A 15,614-nucleotide genomic window follows, 5' to 3' on the forward strand; every position below is an offset into this window, starting at 1 on the left:
GTCGATGCTGTTCTTTCTGTATTTATCAGAGTACATTCTTTCTCTTTGTAAATTAACTATTTGCCTCATATGCAGTTCTTATCCCAAAATACATATGAAATGTTTCGTTATTCATTTGCATGATGCTTATTAATAATAATGTTTGTTGTGCTGCTACTTTGAAGAAAAATATTTGTGCTATTATAAAGAAATAACAGATGATTGATTGGGTCCATCAACTTTCTACTTTTTTTTAAAAACAAGGAAAATTGCCGTTTTACGTTGCACGAAAACAGTACAATATATTTGGCATGTAGAAAATACTGTAGAATTCATGGCGGTAGTCATTGTGTCAATTCACAATGTATCGTTAGGTAACTAAACAAATTAAGAACATTTTTTTTAAAAAAACCTAAGTACACTTTCTCCCTTTTCAATATTCATTCTCAATGTGGATGTTGGTGACACGGCTGGCATGTTTGCTGATCCCTCGTTCTGAGAAGATGACTGTGTTACTATTTTTGAATGACTGCCATTTGATGTAACGGAGAGGCTTAGAATGCAACTACAGAAGATAGTTGAGGAACAGCCAAGTTGGTGTGTGGCATCTTGCATATTGGCAAGATTAAGAAAGCATGGCAGATTTCTTTGCTTAAATGACATTAAGGAAACTACAACACATCACAACTGATTTCTGTTTTCTAAGTTAGATGCATCTTCAGTGAATTACAAAGTCAATGTTCGAATGTCCCTCAGCCAAACATGTAAAAATGTTGATAATTTAAATCCTTAAAGTTTTAATATTGCTAAAAAGACTTGGACATATTATCTAGAATGTTTCACTATTTGTTTCTTCATAACAGGTCATAAGTCAGGATTTCTAACTAAACCTGTCTTGGTTGAATTGTTTTTGCCTTCTTAATGTGTCAAAGATCACTCATAGACTAAAATATGGAAATTTATAGATTCACTATACTTCACCATTGATCTAAGAATGCTAAGCAACTGATTTAGATTAGATTCCCTACAGTGTGGAAACAGGCCCTTCGGCCCAACCAGTCCACACCAACCCTCCGAAGGGTAACCCACCCAGACCCATTTCACTCTGACTAATGCACTTAAAACTATGGGCAATTTAGCTTTGGTCAATTCAGGTGGCCTGCACATCTTTGGCCCATGGGAGGAAACCAGAGCACCCGGAGGAAACCCACGCAGACACAGGAAGAATGTGCAAACTCCACACAGTTACCCGAAGCTGTAATCAAACCTTGGACCCTGGTGCTGTGAGGCAACAGTGCTAACCACTGAGCCACTGTGCTGCCCCAATTTAGTATTAAGCTAATAAATCAAAGTTAATAATCCAACTGTGTGATCAAAATTATTCATTGCAAATTAAAGCTTAAACTGAGTTGTATGAAAACAGATTCCAGAGGTATTAATGTGGAAGTGAGAAGTAGACGTTGCAGGAGATCACATGACTGGAAAGGTAACCGTGGAACTGGCTGAGTCTTGTTCCATGCAGCTCGGCAATAGAGGTGAGTGAGTGGAGAGGTCACGAGTGTGGAACTATTACTTGTCCTACCACTCTTAATTTCACTTTGAATATTATATTGGGTTAGTTTCTTGAATTCCACTTTGGATTTTCCTGTAAAAGTTGACAGCTGACAAACCTGCTTTGCCCCACAAATCTTGGAGCTTTTATGTTACTCCTCTGCTTCAGTCACCAGAATTAATGCATATTCAAAGTGTGGCCTAAGAAGTGCATCATAAAACCTCTGAGAATTTCAAAAAATAATGCAACATTGTTTGCTCTATTGATTACTGTTCTAGATTGATGGCCAGAAGTATATTTTGTACTCATCCAGGTTGAAGTGTTAATATAACCCAAACACAGACAATGAACGGTAACTAACTGAATACCTCAAAAAAAAAAATTAAATGCTTTAACAAATTATTAGACCTAGATATACAAAGCACAGTACAATTTGGTTGTTTAATTGTAGTATGTGATGTCTGTCACTAAACGTTGCTAATGGTCAGACAAAGAAATTGAAGTACTCCATACTTTGGGTCAGCAAGTTCATGATTTCACGATCTTGTCAAGCAGAACGATTGGAGTTCCCTGAACTTTTTAAAAATCACTTTTTTGTTAATATGCTCTGTTATAGTTGCCGTATGTATTGTTTAACTGAAATCTTTTGTCCTTTTAGCAAGGATTACTAATTGTTACTATGATGTTCATGTGATCATAGTAATTTAATTATAAGACCTGCAGAGCTTGGGAATTTGAGAGTGCAGTGGGAGTGAGAACATGGTGCCAGACACACTAATTGATTGTGTTATGTCTCACTGGAGTAGAGCTCTAATTGATCTCTGCTGTTTCCAGAGACATCACAAAAGTTAAAAGATTTTTAACTGAACTCCCCAATTTACCTGACTTGCAGACTTGGCCTGTGTTTTCTGTCAACCCAAGTTTCCTCCCGTAACAAAAGTTGCAATTTAATCGGAGTAATTAGACTGTAGCTACAGGTAAGCAATTTATGAACCATGGGGATATAACTCTACTAGTTATAACTCTAATCCCCTTACAAATTCCGCGTTACCCATTTTTTTTCCTGTGTGTGTATGATGGATGGAGGGAAACTGGAATGTGGTCATTATTAAAACAAACAGAGGTAGACCATTCAGCCAATCAACAAGGTAAAAACAATGACTGCAGATGCTGGAAACCTGATGAAGGGCTTTTGCCCGAAACGTCGATTTTGCTGAAGCTCCTCGATGCTGCCTGAATTGCTGTGCTCTTCCAGCACCATTGATTGGCTGAATGGATTCTGGATCAAGTCTGCTATGCCATTCAATTAAATCATGGCGGATCTGATCATCCTCAACTCCACTTTCCTGCTTTCTTCCCCATAACTCTTGATTCCTTTACTGATTAAGTACGTTTAAAGTTTGAGAGACATTTTTAATTACTCAGCCCTCCAAGAGAAGAGATTATTCCTACTGTTTATCTTAGATGTGCAACCCTTTATTCTGAGATTGTACCCTCTGATCCTAGACCCACCCACAAGGGGAAGCAACCCCTCTGCATCTATCTTCTCAAGTTTCCAGAGAATCTTGTATGACTCGAAGATTTCTTACTCTCCTAAACTCTGATGAGTATCAGTCCAACCTAAACCTATACTCATTAGATTATTTCTCCATTGCCAAAATCAACCAATTGAATCTTCTCTGGATTGTCTGCAATGTTGGTATATCTTTCCTACGATAAGGGGCCAAAACTGTTCACAGTATTCCAGCTGTGGTCCAACTAGTGCTTTGTATAATTTTAGCAAACCTATGTTTTTACTTCATTCCCTTTGATATAAAGACCAACATTCCCCATATGACTTCCATATTACCTAATGAACTTGAAAGCTAGCTTTTTCAAATTCATGAATGAGGACCTCCATATCATTTTGTTCAATAGCTCTGTGCAGTCTTTCTCCATTTACATAATATTCAGTATCTCTCCTCTTCCCGCCAAAGTGCATAACCTCACCTTTCCCCATGTTATATTCCATCTACCATGTTTTTGCCAACTGGCTTAATCTGTGGCCATGCAAACGTTTTGTGTCATCCTCACCATTTGCCTTCCGACCTACTTGTGTTTCACCCTCAAACTCAGCTAAAATATGTTTGCATTCCTCATCAAAATTTGTATGGTACACCACTGGTTAGATTGCCATCCTGAAAATGCTCCCTTTATCTAAACTGTCTTCTATTAGTTAGCCAATCCTCTATCTATGCTAACTTACTCGCTCAATGCCATGGGCTTATGAAATAGCCTAAAACGTGGTACCTTCTGAAAATTCAAATCTCTTATAGCCACTGCTTCCCCTGTATCTATTCTGCTTGTTATCACCTCAGAGTTCCAGTAAATTTGTCAGGCAAGATTTCCCTTTCATAAAGCCAAGCTGACTTCTCTTACGTATTTCTAAGTGCCCTGCTAATACATTCCTGATAATATCCTATCATATTCCCAATAACAGAGAGTTTTATTTTGTCTCATTCTCTTCTTACATAAAAATGTTATATTGGCAGTTTTCAATCCTCTGCATTTTCAATCTAAGGATTTCTTGGAGGTCTCCATCTGTGCATCTACGATTTCTGTAGCAACTTCCTTTCATATCCTAGAATGCATCCCAACAGTTCCAAGAGGCTTGTATATTTTTCGACCCATTAGCTTCCCTGGCATTTTGTCTGCATTGGCAGTTATTGTATTTTAGTTCCTCTCCTTTTGCCCTTGGGTGTTCAGTAATTACTGTACTCCACTGTAAAGACTTGTGTAAAATATTTACTCAATGAGGGGCATGGATAGGGTAAATAGACAAAGTCTTTTCCCTGGGGTCAGGAAGTCCAGAACTAAAGGGCATAGGTTTAGGGTGAGAAGGGAAAGATATAAAAGAGACCTAAAGGGCAACTCTTTCACACAGAGGATGGTATATGTATGAAATAAGCTGCCAGAGGATGTGGTGGAGGCTGGTACAATTGCAATATTTAAGAGGCATTTGGATGGGTCTATGAATTTGGAATGGGTTGGAGGGATATGGGCCAGGTCCTGGCAGGTGGGACTAGATTGGGTTAGGATATCTAGTCGGCATATCTAGTTGGACCGAAGGGTCTGTTTCCATGCTGTACATCTCTATGACTCTATAACTGCTCTGCTATTTCCTAGATCCCCATTATTATTGCCCCAGCCTCATTCTCTAAGGGAGGCAGAAAGCTGGAAGAACACAGCAAGCCAGGCAACATCAGGAAGTAGAGAAGTCGCTGTTTCAGGGAAAGGTTACACCCAAAACATTAACTTCTCTACCTCCCGATGCTGCTTGGCTTGCTGTGTTCTTCCAGCCTCCTGCCTGTCTACTTGGATTCCAGCATTTGCAGTTTTTTTGTCTCATTGTCTAAGGGGCTTATGTTCAATTTGGCTTCTCCCTTTTTTATATGCATTTAAAGAAGCTTTTGCTGTATATCCTGCCTGAGGCATGGTACATTGGGGAAACCGAGCAAAGGCTACGGTAACGGATGAATGAGCACCGCACAACAATCAACAGACAGGAGTGTTCCCTCCCAGTTGGGGAACACTTCAGTGGTCCAGGACATTCGACCTCAGACCTTCGGGTGACCATCCTCCAAGGCAGACTTCGGGACAGGCAGCAGCGAAAAGTGGCCGAGCAGAGGCTGATAGCTAAGTTCCATACCCATGAGGACCTCAACTGGGACCTTGGGTTCATGTCACACAACAGATGACCACCATTGCACCTATACATACACACACACACACCCTTACAGACACGCACACACACACATATACGCGCTCTCTCACACTCACAACCCCCCAACCCAGACATACCCAAAGACCCCCATGCGCGCGCACACGTTTATGGGGTGAATTTGTACTTGCGGAGTTACATTGTACTTTGCTCAAAAACTGCATGAATTTTAGATTAGAATCAATCTAAACTAAAATTATGGGTGGCACAGTGGTTAGCACTGCTGCTTCACAGCACCAGAGACCCGGTTCAATTCCTGCCTCAGGCGACTGACTGTGTGGAGTTTGCACATTCTCCCCGTATCTGTGTGGGTTTCCTCCTACAGTCCAAAAATGTGCAGGTTAGGTGAATTGGCCATGCTAAATTGCCTGCAGTGTTAGGTGAAGGGGTAAATGTAGGGGAATGGATCTGGGTGGGTTGCGCTTTGACAGGTCGGTGTGAACTTGTTGGGCCGAAGGGTCTGTTTCCACACTAAGTAATCTAATCTAAATATCATGGCACAGACAGGGAACACAGGAGGCTAGCACCTTCAACATATTGTCTAGCTAACACTAATTGTTACAGTTAACCTGAGAATGCAACGTTTAAAAAAATGTCTTGTGATTTACGCATGAAAGAAGTGAAACTATCATGGTATTCTAACAGATGAAAGACTCAACAGACAATCAAGGTATTTTTCAATGTATAATTTCAGTTACATCACACTGTAAACTTTTGCTATAAATTATGTGCCTTACAATGGTGTCCTCTACAACCACCTGATGAAGGAGCTGCGTTCCGAAAGCTAGTGCTTCCAATTAAACCTGTTGGACTGTAACCTGGTGTTGTGTGATTTTTAACTTTGTACACCCCAGTCCAACACCAGCATCTCCAAATCATAGCTGTATATCATGACATTCTTGTAAATTTACCCTCAAAGTTTATTTTCTCTCTTTTTTTTCATATTTTGTTGGTTTTAAAAACTTTCCCAATCCTCTGGATTACTACTAATCTTTGCCAATTTGCATGTTTTTTTCTTTCAATTGTTTGCTATCCTTAACTTCCCTGGGTAACCATGGTTGGTTTATCGTCTTCCTAGAATTCCCCTTCCTCTCCAGAGTATATATTTGCTGTGAGCCATGAACAACCTTCTTGACCATCTACAATTGTTCCTCAACCATCTTTGCTGCTAAACCCTTTTCCCAGTCCATTCCTGCCACCTCTGCCCTCACTCCTTGGTAGTTGCCTTTATTTAAGCTTCACACAATTATTTCCAAGGAGAAAGTGAGGACTGCAGATGCTGGCGATCAGAGTCAAGAGTGTGGTTCTGGAAAAGCACAGCAGATCAGGCAGCATCCGAGGAGCAGGGGAATCGATGTTTCAGGCATAAGCCCTTCATCAGGAATAAGGCTTATGCCCAAAACATCGATTCTCCTGCTGTTCGGGTGCTGCCTGACCTGCAGCACGTTTCCAATACCACACTCTCAACAATTATTTCCATCCCAAGTTCTCCTTTTCAAATTGAGATGCAAAATTCTACCATGTTATTGTCATTGTTTCTGAGGGGATCTTTCACTCTGACATCACTCATTAAATGTTTATTGAAGAAAATGTTGCTTCTCAGCCTTCATTCTCCAGATGCTTTCACTGGTTTGCAAGAAGCACAGGGTGTCTGGTTTACACTTTATGGAAGGTCTTTCTAAAAGTGGCTTTGACTGCAGAAGACACAGCTTCTGAGCTAGTGGAGTTCTGTTGGTTTCTCTTGTTCACAGCCCAAGCTAATTAGGTACATAAGAACTAATGACATAGTTGTGGACAGACATGAGGCTTTTGTCATCAGTCACTGGTCCACAGACCAATCAGGTACTTGTTGCCAACTGAATCTCCTTTTGTACACATCTGCAATTGCACATCAACTATTGCTTAAACAAGCAGCTGTGGAAACAGTGTTTACAATGAGAAACATAGAATCCTTACAGTTCAGAAAGAGGCTATTCAGCCCATTGGGTCTACACCAACCCTCTGAAGAGCATCCCACCAAACTCTGCATTTATCATGGTTAACCCACCTAACCTACACATCCTTGGACACTATGGGCAATTTAGCAAAACCAATCCACCTGACTTGCACATCTTTAGACTGTCGGAGTAAACCAGAACACGTGGCAGAAATACATGCAGACAATCACTCAATGCTGGAATTGAACCTGGGTCCCTGGCACTCTGAGGCAGTAGTGCTAGCACTGTGCAATGTTGCTTGTTTTTTAAAAAGCCCAGTAATTCTGCAGCAGCCCTTAATTTTTAAAACTTATTTTCCCATTTCAGTTCACAATTCAAAATACAGAAAAATAAAAAGACACTGTTTACAATGATTACATAGAACACTTGATGAAAGGACATATGCTGCCAACTCTGGTTGGACTTTTGCCCTGAAGATGTTATCGCATCCAAAAGCCTTGCTCCTGCCTGGACGGAATTTCACATTGGCCCCAAGGCCCCATACTTCCCCCGGAAACATGTGCCCCGCCACCTGAACCACCTCTGGAATTTTAGCTTTGTCCCCTTTCGGGACGTATCACGGCGAGACCTGTATCGACTGCTACTGCACACTGTTCACCTCTTCTTCCTCATCCACCGTCCGGACACGCCATGGCGTGCCTTTACCACCGGGTGGTGAAGATCCCTATGGAGGGCTCTCTATGCAGGAGTCCTCCCCCTTTCTCTCGGGGATCTGGAGTGGAGGGTGCTGCATGCAGCAGTCCCCTGCAACCACAGATTGTGGTGATTCACAGACCGTGTTTATATTGGGTGTGGGCGCTTGCATTCCCTTTTTGATTTTCTTAAAAACCTTCTTCTCTGTCTTTGGTTGCATTTCAGTCCCACACTCCTGATCTTCGGGCACCTAGTATGGAGTAGGGAGGTCAGGTCTCAGGACCTCCTCATAGGTCTGCTCCTGGGCCTGGTCAAACTGGCCATAAACAGGTCCAGGCAGTGGGCCGTGGAAGGGATCGTTAGGGCCGACTGCCTGCCCCTCTTCTGCGGTTATATTAGAGCCCGGGTGTCTCTGGAGAAGGAGCATGCAGTGTCCATCAACACCCTGGAGCTATTCAGGTAGAGTTGGGTGCCACAGGGAGTGGAGTGTATTATTTCCCCCTCCAACTCTATTTTGATTTAATCCCTGCCCTCCCCTTCACTGTTTGATCATGTAGTATTGCCCTTTGATGTGAAGGGCACTGCTTGTCACTGGGTGTTTACTTTCTTCCTGGTGGTCGAAATTGAATAAAGATTTGTACACCATGTGTTTTTCACTGTGTCTCACACCTGCACACAAATAAACACTACCGCAGGGATTTTTTTAAAAAAGGTGTCTGCTGATGCAGCTGGAATCAATGTGGAAAACAACAAAAAAAACCTGCTCCCACAATTGTTGTTGGTCAACTAAATAACCAAAACCAAGCCAATTGTAAAACAAGCAGACACCTCATTGTCTGATTGGTTTCTGGCAGTTAGTCTCACACTCACTTTTGGCATTTCATACTTTTCTGACTAATAACTAATGTGTTGGGATATTTTTAAATGTTTTAAGATGCCTCTGTTTTTGTCTGGGATTGTTCAGAGTATTCAGAAGATTAGGCTTTAATTCCTGAAGGCTTTTAGACAGTCTTGGGGTACTGGAAACTTTTCTTGAAGCTGATACCATTTCTAACAGCAAGGAAATGATCGAGTGTGTCCACGTCTTGAGAACACCATAAAACCAGTGACCACAATACAGTGGAGTTTCAAGTTAATTGGATGATATAAAAATGGTGGATGTTGTGATGTAAGGTGTAATTGATTTTTAAAATATAAATATATATTTGTGTGTGTGGGGGGGTTAATAATTTGTCAGTCATTCTGTAATCATAATTTGGAGGAGCTGGTGTTGGACTGATGTGGGCAAAGTTAAAAATCACGCAACACCAGGTTATAGTCCAACAGGTTTATTTGGAGGCGCGAGCTTTTGAAGTGATGCTTCTTCTTCAAGTGGTTGTCCATCTGATGAAGAAGCAGCACTTTGAAAGCTAGTGCCTCCAAATAAAGGTGTTGGACTATAACCTGATATTGTGTGATTTTTAATTCTGTAACAATGCTTTTATTTTTAAAAAAACTAGTATGAGACAAAAGGTTCCTGGAGTGATATTGAGAGAGTTGTACAATCAGTCAGAGTAAACATTACAATTCATTAGCTTGTTTTCAGTTTAGAAAAATCAGGAATTGAAGTTTCCTTTAAGTAAAAAAAATCCATAGATTGGAAGGCTGTGGTTTCAATTTGCAGAAGTCTTGTTTGAAGTTAGATGTAAGAACAAGTCTCTTGAAGAAAGAAGTTAGTTCAGAGCAGTTAGGATATATATTATCTCAACATAAGGGTTTTGGTTTGAAAGTTCTAAGCCAGAGTTGTTTGGTTAGAACCCTAAAAAGATTATTCAAAGCTGAGCAAGGTAAAGCTTAAATGTGTGTGAAATCAAGGAAAAGGCTTCAAACCATCAAGACCAGGAATTGAAATAAAGAAATAAATTAAATCCATAAATGATATTTAAGCACTCTGAAGTGATGGGATAAATGGGATTATATTTTTAGAATGTGTTTCGAAATCTTTCAACTTAGGTTATATGTCAACAGCTGGATTTACTCTTTTATTTTAATTTATTTGTGCAATAAACTTCAGTTTTACTGTTAAACCAAATCTACAGCATTGCATGCTTGTGTCCGAGTGAAAGACCACCTTGTTAAATAAAAAGATGGAATATGATCGATCAAGCTCGGTTTGGATCTAACTTGTCCAATAATCAAATCAGTTTTGAAATCATAACATAGAAATGTTTTGCTGTAAAATGACAGATTCTGAGGGTGAGTCAAGGTCCCTGAAAGAAATGGATGCTATTAGAAGAAACACGAGACAAAAAGTGTATTTTTTAAAAAAACTGATAAAGCCATTAACAGCTAGGTGGACAGAATTGCTCAAAAGACTAAGGAATTCAAAAAAGCAGTTGAGAGAAATTAAGGTTAGGACAAAACAATTGGCTATTATTTCAATGGTTTCTGTTTGTGCAGGTGAAGGAAGAAAGTGGACTTGATTTTAAAAATCAGATTTTGACATAGTGATAAATTGTTCACAAACATATTAAGTGAAGCTCTATGTTCCCTGCATGAAAGCTGAATTTTCCACCTATTTAATAATTCTTGAATTGGTCTTTTGTGTCTTTTCCCTATCCTTTTCTATTAAGTGTATAGTCATTCTGAAAGTTGGAAGTTTGTGTCAGTGGAACATTTATTTAATATTTCTTTATGTGGGGTGTCACTGGATAGGTCAGCTATTATTGCCCAGCCCCAACTGCTCTGGAGAAGAGAAAAAGTAAGTGACTGAAATAGTTGAAGTGTTGCAAGATCGCATTTAGCTCACTAATGAAGCAAGGCCTTGCTTTGTGTTTGTGACTATTGGCTCATTTAGTGGTTGACTCTTAACTGCCTTCTACAGTAAGTAGCAAGTCTCTCAGTTATATCAAAACTGCTACCATTAGTCAAAGAAGGCAGCCACCACCAGTGTCTTGGGGCAGAGAGAAACGACAATGCTAGCTTGCCTATATTCCCAAAATTGAACTAACTTTACTGACTTACTATTAATTTCCAGTCCTATCAAAGTGCAAATATATTACTATCCTTTTCAATCCATTCCTATTGCATTGTTACCAACACTTCCTGTAGTACTTTGAACGCGACAATCATTGTGTATGCATGTGTTTTGCAGCAAAGAGCGAAATGGCCTTGATTGATTTAATCTTGTAGAGTCAGAGTTTTTGCAGCACAGAAAGAAGGCCTTCGGGCCATTGTGTCCATACCAGTCATCAAACATCCATCTATTCTAATCACAATTTCCAGCACTTGGCCCATAGCCTACTGTACTAGGTATTTCAGGTGTTCATCTGAATAGTTCTGAAAGATCCTGTAGGTTTCTTCCTTTCCCATCCTTTTAGACTGAGTTCTAAAAGTCAACAACCCTCTGGGTCAAAAGACTTTTCATCAAATCCTCTCTAAACCTCTTGCTTTTTACCTTAAAACTGTACCCCTTATTTATTAAGCCCTCTACTAAGGGCAAGGTTTCTCCCAATCTATGCTTTCTATGCCTATCATAATCTTTATGCATCTCAATCATGTTCCACCTCAGACAACTCTGCTCTAAGAAAAACATCCCCAGCCTAACTAGTCTCACTTCAGAGCGGAATTGTTCCTGCCCACCCAAAATCCTGATGAATCACTTCCTCACCCTCTTTAGTGCAATCACATGGAATACTCTGCACTTGCCTGGATGAGTGCAGCTTCCACAATATCCAAGCAGCTTGACACCATGCAGAACAAAGCAGCCCGCTTGATTGACACTGCATCCAGAAATACCCACTCTCTCCACCACCAATGCTCAGTAACAACAGTTACCATTGTCTACCTACTGCAATGGTTCAAGAAGGCAGCTCACCAACCCTGTTTCGATTGCAACTAGAGATGGGCAGTAAATGCTGGCCAGCCAGCGATGTCCATGTCCCATGAATGAATAAAAAAATGACATTATATAATGAAGTACCACTTTGAGCCCTAAATATCAGGCTGTGCAACCAAATGCTTGCTCAAATACAGAGTTTTTAAGGAGTATGTTAAAAAGAGACACGCACATTCAGAATAAGAGTTGGCCTTTTGCCCCCTCAAGCCTGCTGTGACATTCAACCAGATCATGGTTGATCTGATTATGGCTTCAAATCCACATTCCAGTCCAGGGCCAATAGCCTTTGAGTAATTTTTTAGTCAAAAATTGATCTACTTCCACCTTAAAAATATTCAATGACTCTACCTCCATCATTCCTGAGAGCTGGAGTTGCAAAGACTCAACTCACCTTTTGGAGAGAAAATATTCTTCTCATCTGTGGCAAGATCCCTTATTTCTAGCCCTCGTTCTAAACTCTTCCACAACGGGAAATGTCCTGTTGACATTGACTTGACAGATTCCACCAAGTTCTCCCGGGATGTCTTGATAAGCGTATCTCATATTCTCCCAAACTCCAATGGATACAAGCCCAGTCTATCCAATCCTTCCTCACAAGATCTTGTTCCCCAACCTAGGTTTCAGTCAAGTGAACTGCTTCTAAATATTTATATCCATTCTTTAATAAATCGACCAAAACTGTACTCCAGATGTGGTCTCACCAACTTCTTGCAATATTGTAGCTAAACATCACAACTTCTAAATTCCACTCTACCAGCAACACACAACAGGAACGCACTGTCGTGGGGTGAACAGATATAAGGAGGATAGTTCAGATCTTGGAGCTGAGGCAACTGATTGATCAAATAAAATCAGCAATGCACAAGAGACCAGAATTGGAGGAGCTCAAATATTTTTGAGAGTTACTTTGTGGGCTAGAGGAAATTACAGAGATGGTGAGAGGTGAAGTCATGGAAGGACTGGAAAAACAAAAGTGAGAATTTTAAGCTCAAAATATTTCTTCTCTGGGAGTCAATGTAGGTTAATGATGACAGGAATGAAAGAGGGATAGGAATTTTTCCAAGTTAAAGCTTGGGAAAGAGAGTTTTGATGGCCTCTAATTTACAGAGGTAACTGGCCAGGGTTCTTTAGAATTGTTGAGTCTGGAGGTAATGAAAGCATGATGAAAGGTTTCAGCATATTTTGATAAATATGATCATAGAATCCCCACAGTGCAGATAGAGGCCATTCAAACCTGCACTGACTTTCCAAAGAGCATCTCACCCAGACCCACCCCTGTAACCCCGCATGGGGTTTCACGCTATTCCTAACCCACCTAGGCTGCACTTCCCTGGTCACAATGGGAAATTTAGCACAGCCAATCCACCGAACCTGGGAAGAAAATTGAACCATGGCTAAGCACATGTGGGAAGAAACCGGAGCACCTAGAGGAAACCTACGCAGACACTGGGAGAACATGCAGACTCCACACAGACAGTTACCTGGGGCTGCAATCGAACCTGGGTCCCTAGCATGGTGAGTCAGCAGTGCAAACTGCTGTGCCACCCCAAACTATGGTGAAGCAGGAGTGAATGTTAGAGAGGTGGGAACTGGAGGCTTGAATTTACCAGAAATCCTTTTGTGTCATTTTAGTCAAGTTTCATTGAGGGTTTTTGTCTGCAAGGCCTAATAAGATTTCTCATTACCATCGTCCCAAACTCACCTCATTCTCTTTCTGCCATGCCCCTCACTCAACCTATTCTCCACTCACTGTAGTTGGAAGTACTCTCCAATGCTAGGTCATCCCAGGATTCTTAGCACTGCTGCTATATTTAAAAGACCATTGTGTACCCAGTGAAATGCTGGCAGTCTGTAGTTGCCTTACATGGTTCAATTTACTTGTCCCAGATTTGGCAGATACGGGGAAATGTTTACCTTGCTATGTGGTTGGGGACGTGAAAGTTCTGCTCGATTGGTGGTATAGAGGAGGCCACAATAACAGATGTTGCCACCAGGGTCAGTGCAATCTCCTTGTTCGGGAAAAATGCCCAGCCATGAAGGAAGAAGGTCAATGACCTCCACTTTGTCTTCTCACATTCATAGAATCCCCTATGGTGTGGAAACAGGCCATTTAGCCCATTGAGTCCATACCAACCCTCCCACGAACTGTGTTACTTTCCCAAGTGCGCCACGGTGAAGGTGTTCTTACCATGCCCAAACTTTGACTCCTTGTTGGCAACACATTCTGCATTCCCCACTAGCTCAGATACTGACTCCCTCGGAGGGTACATGAGCTGGACTAGAATCAGGAGCACATTCTTCAGAGCACATCACTGCCACATCTCTGCAGCTGGTCAGGGAAGAAACAGCTGACCTCATTACTTTCAGAGGACTGATCAAGCTCCTGCTTAGCTCCAGGTAAGAGCTTCTCCTGAGCATACACAGAGCCGTGTGTTCAGACAATGACTTTATCAAAGTGAACTGAAGATGGCTGCCTGCTTACAAAGTGTGTGCCCATGGTAAAGGTCACCCTAATGATGGCAGATTAGGACAGATATTTTGACCACCTTTTAGTCTGAACAGGGTTTTCCCCATGGTGCCCAGAATTGCCAACTACATTAAAATACACAAGCAGTCACACCAGCAGTTGGCAGGTATGTCCAAGGTTCTGGGCAAACTGACTCAAAGGTTGGAGGCCTCCACCATCGCCAATAGGTGTACCATCTAGCTGCCTCTTTGGACAGGTTGGCAGCTGCCGTGGAGAGCTAGGTCAAGCCCTCTCAGCGTCTGTTGGAGATATACACACAGAAATGCCCTCTGTCACTCTAGCACTAATAGCAAGGTGACAAGGGGTAAGGGTCCTTAAACTCTTTCCAGGTGCCTCTTCCTTACAAGGGAACAGGGTATTGTCAGTAGGTACCCAGCTGAAGGATGAACCATGTACAGGCCCCAATGATGTCTCCTCTGAGGCGAACAGGCCTTTCATCTCCACCCTTCCGACCATCCTCAGCCCTGTGGGAGTTCATGCCGAGGAAGGTGCATGTCTGGCTCCTCTAACCTCAAATGCCTCCAGATTTGCCCAACAAAAACTCCAAGAACAATGGACTCCACTGTTGGGCAGACTCCCTTTCAGCCCAGCTCCCTTCTGACACTGCCCCAAGGTAGTGGAAGGGAAAGGGGAAGGCACATAGATTTGCTCAGAGTCACTTAATTATAAATACAATTTTCACATTTTAAATACGTGATCACTTTTCATCATCAATGCCTGTCGAACTCTAACTACAAGGTACAGAAATTATCTAAGGTATGAAGAAATAGTTCCTGTGCCATGTGGACACTATAAGATCTTAGAAGGTGATTACTACTTTAGCAACAAGGGGGAGTCTTTTCAGGCCACAATTCATTGCTTGTGTGTGCATTAATCAGTGCATTGTAGTAATGTGACAATCCCTTTTGCAGAATCACAAAACTGTTACAATGCAGATGAAGGCCATTCTGCCCATTTTGTGGGTGCCACCTCTTCAAAAGATCATCTCAGCTAATGCCATTCTCCTGACTATTCCTTAATGCTCCTTTTCAAATAACTGTTCAATTCCTTGTGAAAACCTGATTGTTATTTGATTTATTGATATTGCATGTGCTGAGATACAGTGGAAAGTATTATTTTGCATGCTATCCAGTCAAATCTTTCCTTACAAAAGTACATCAGGGTAATAGAACATAAGCAGAGTATGTTGTTACAGATTCAGAGAAGGTGCAGAGAAAGGTCAACTCAACTATCTAAGAATTTGTAAGGAGATTTCAGTTATCTGTAAGAATAATAGGGTGGTTATGGTA

This window comes from Chiloscyllium plagiosum, chromosome 21, assembly GCF_004010195.1.
Source record: "Chiloscyllium plagiosum isolate BGI_BamShark_2017 chromosome 21, ASM401019v2, whole genome shotgun sequence".
Lineage (NCBI taxonomy): Eukaryota > Metazoa > Chordata > Chondrichthyes > Orectolobiformes > Hemiscylliidae > Chiloscyllium > Chiloscyllium plagiosum.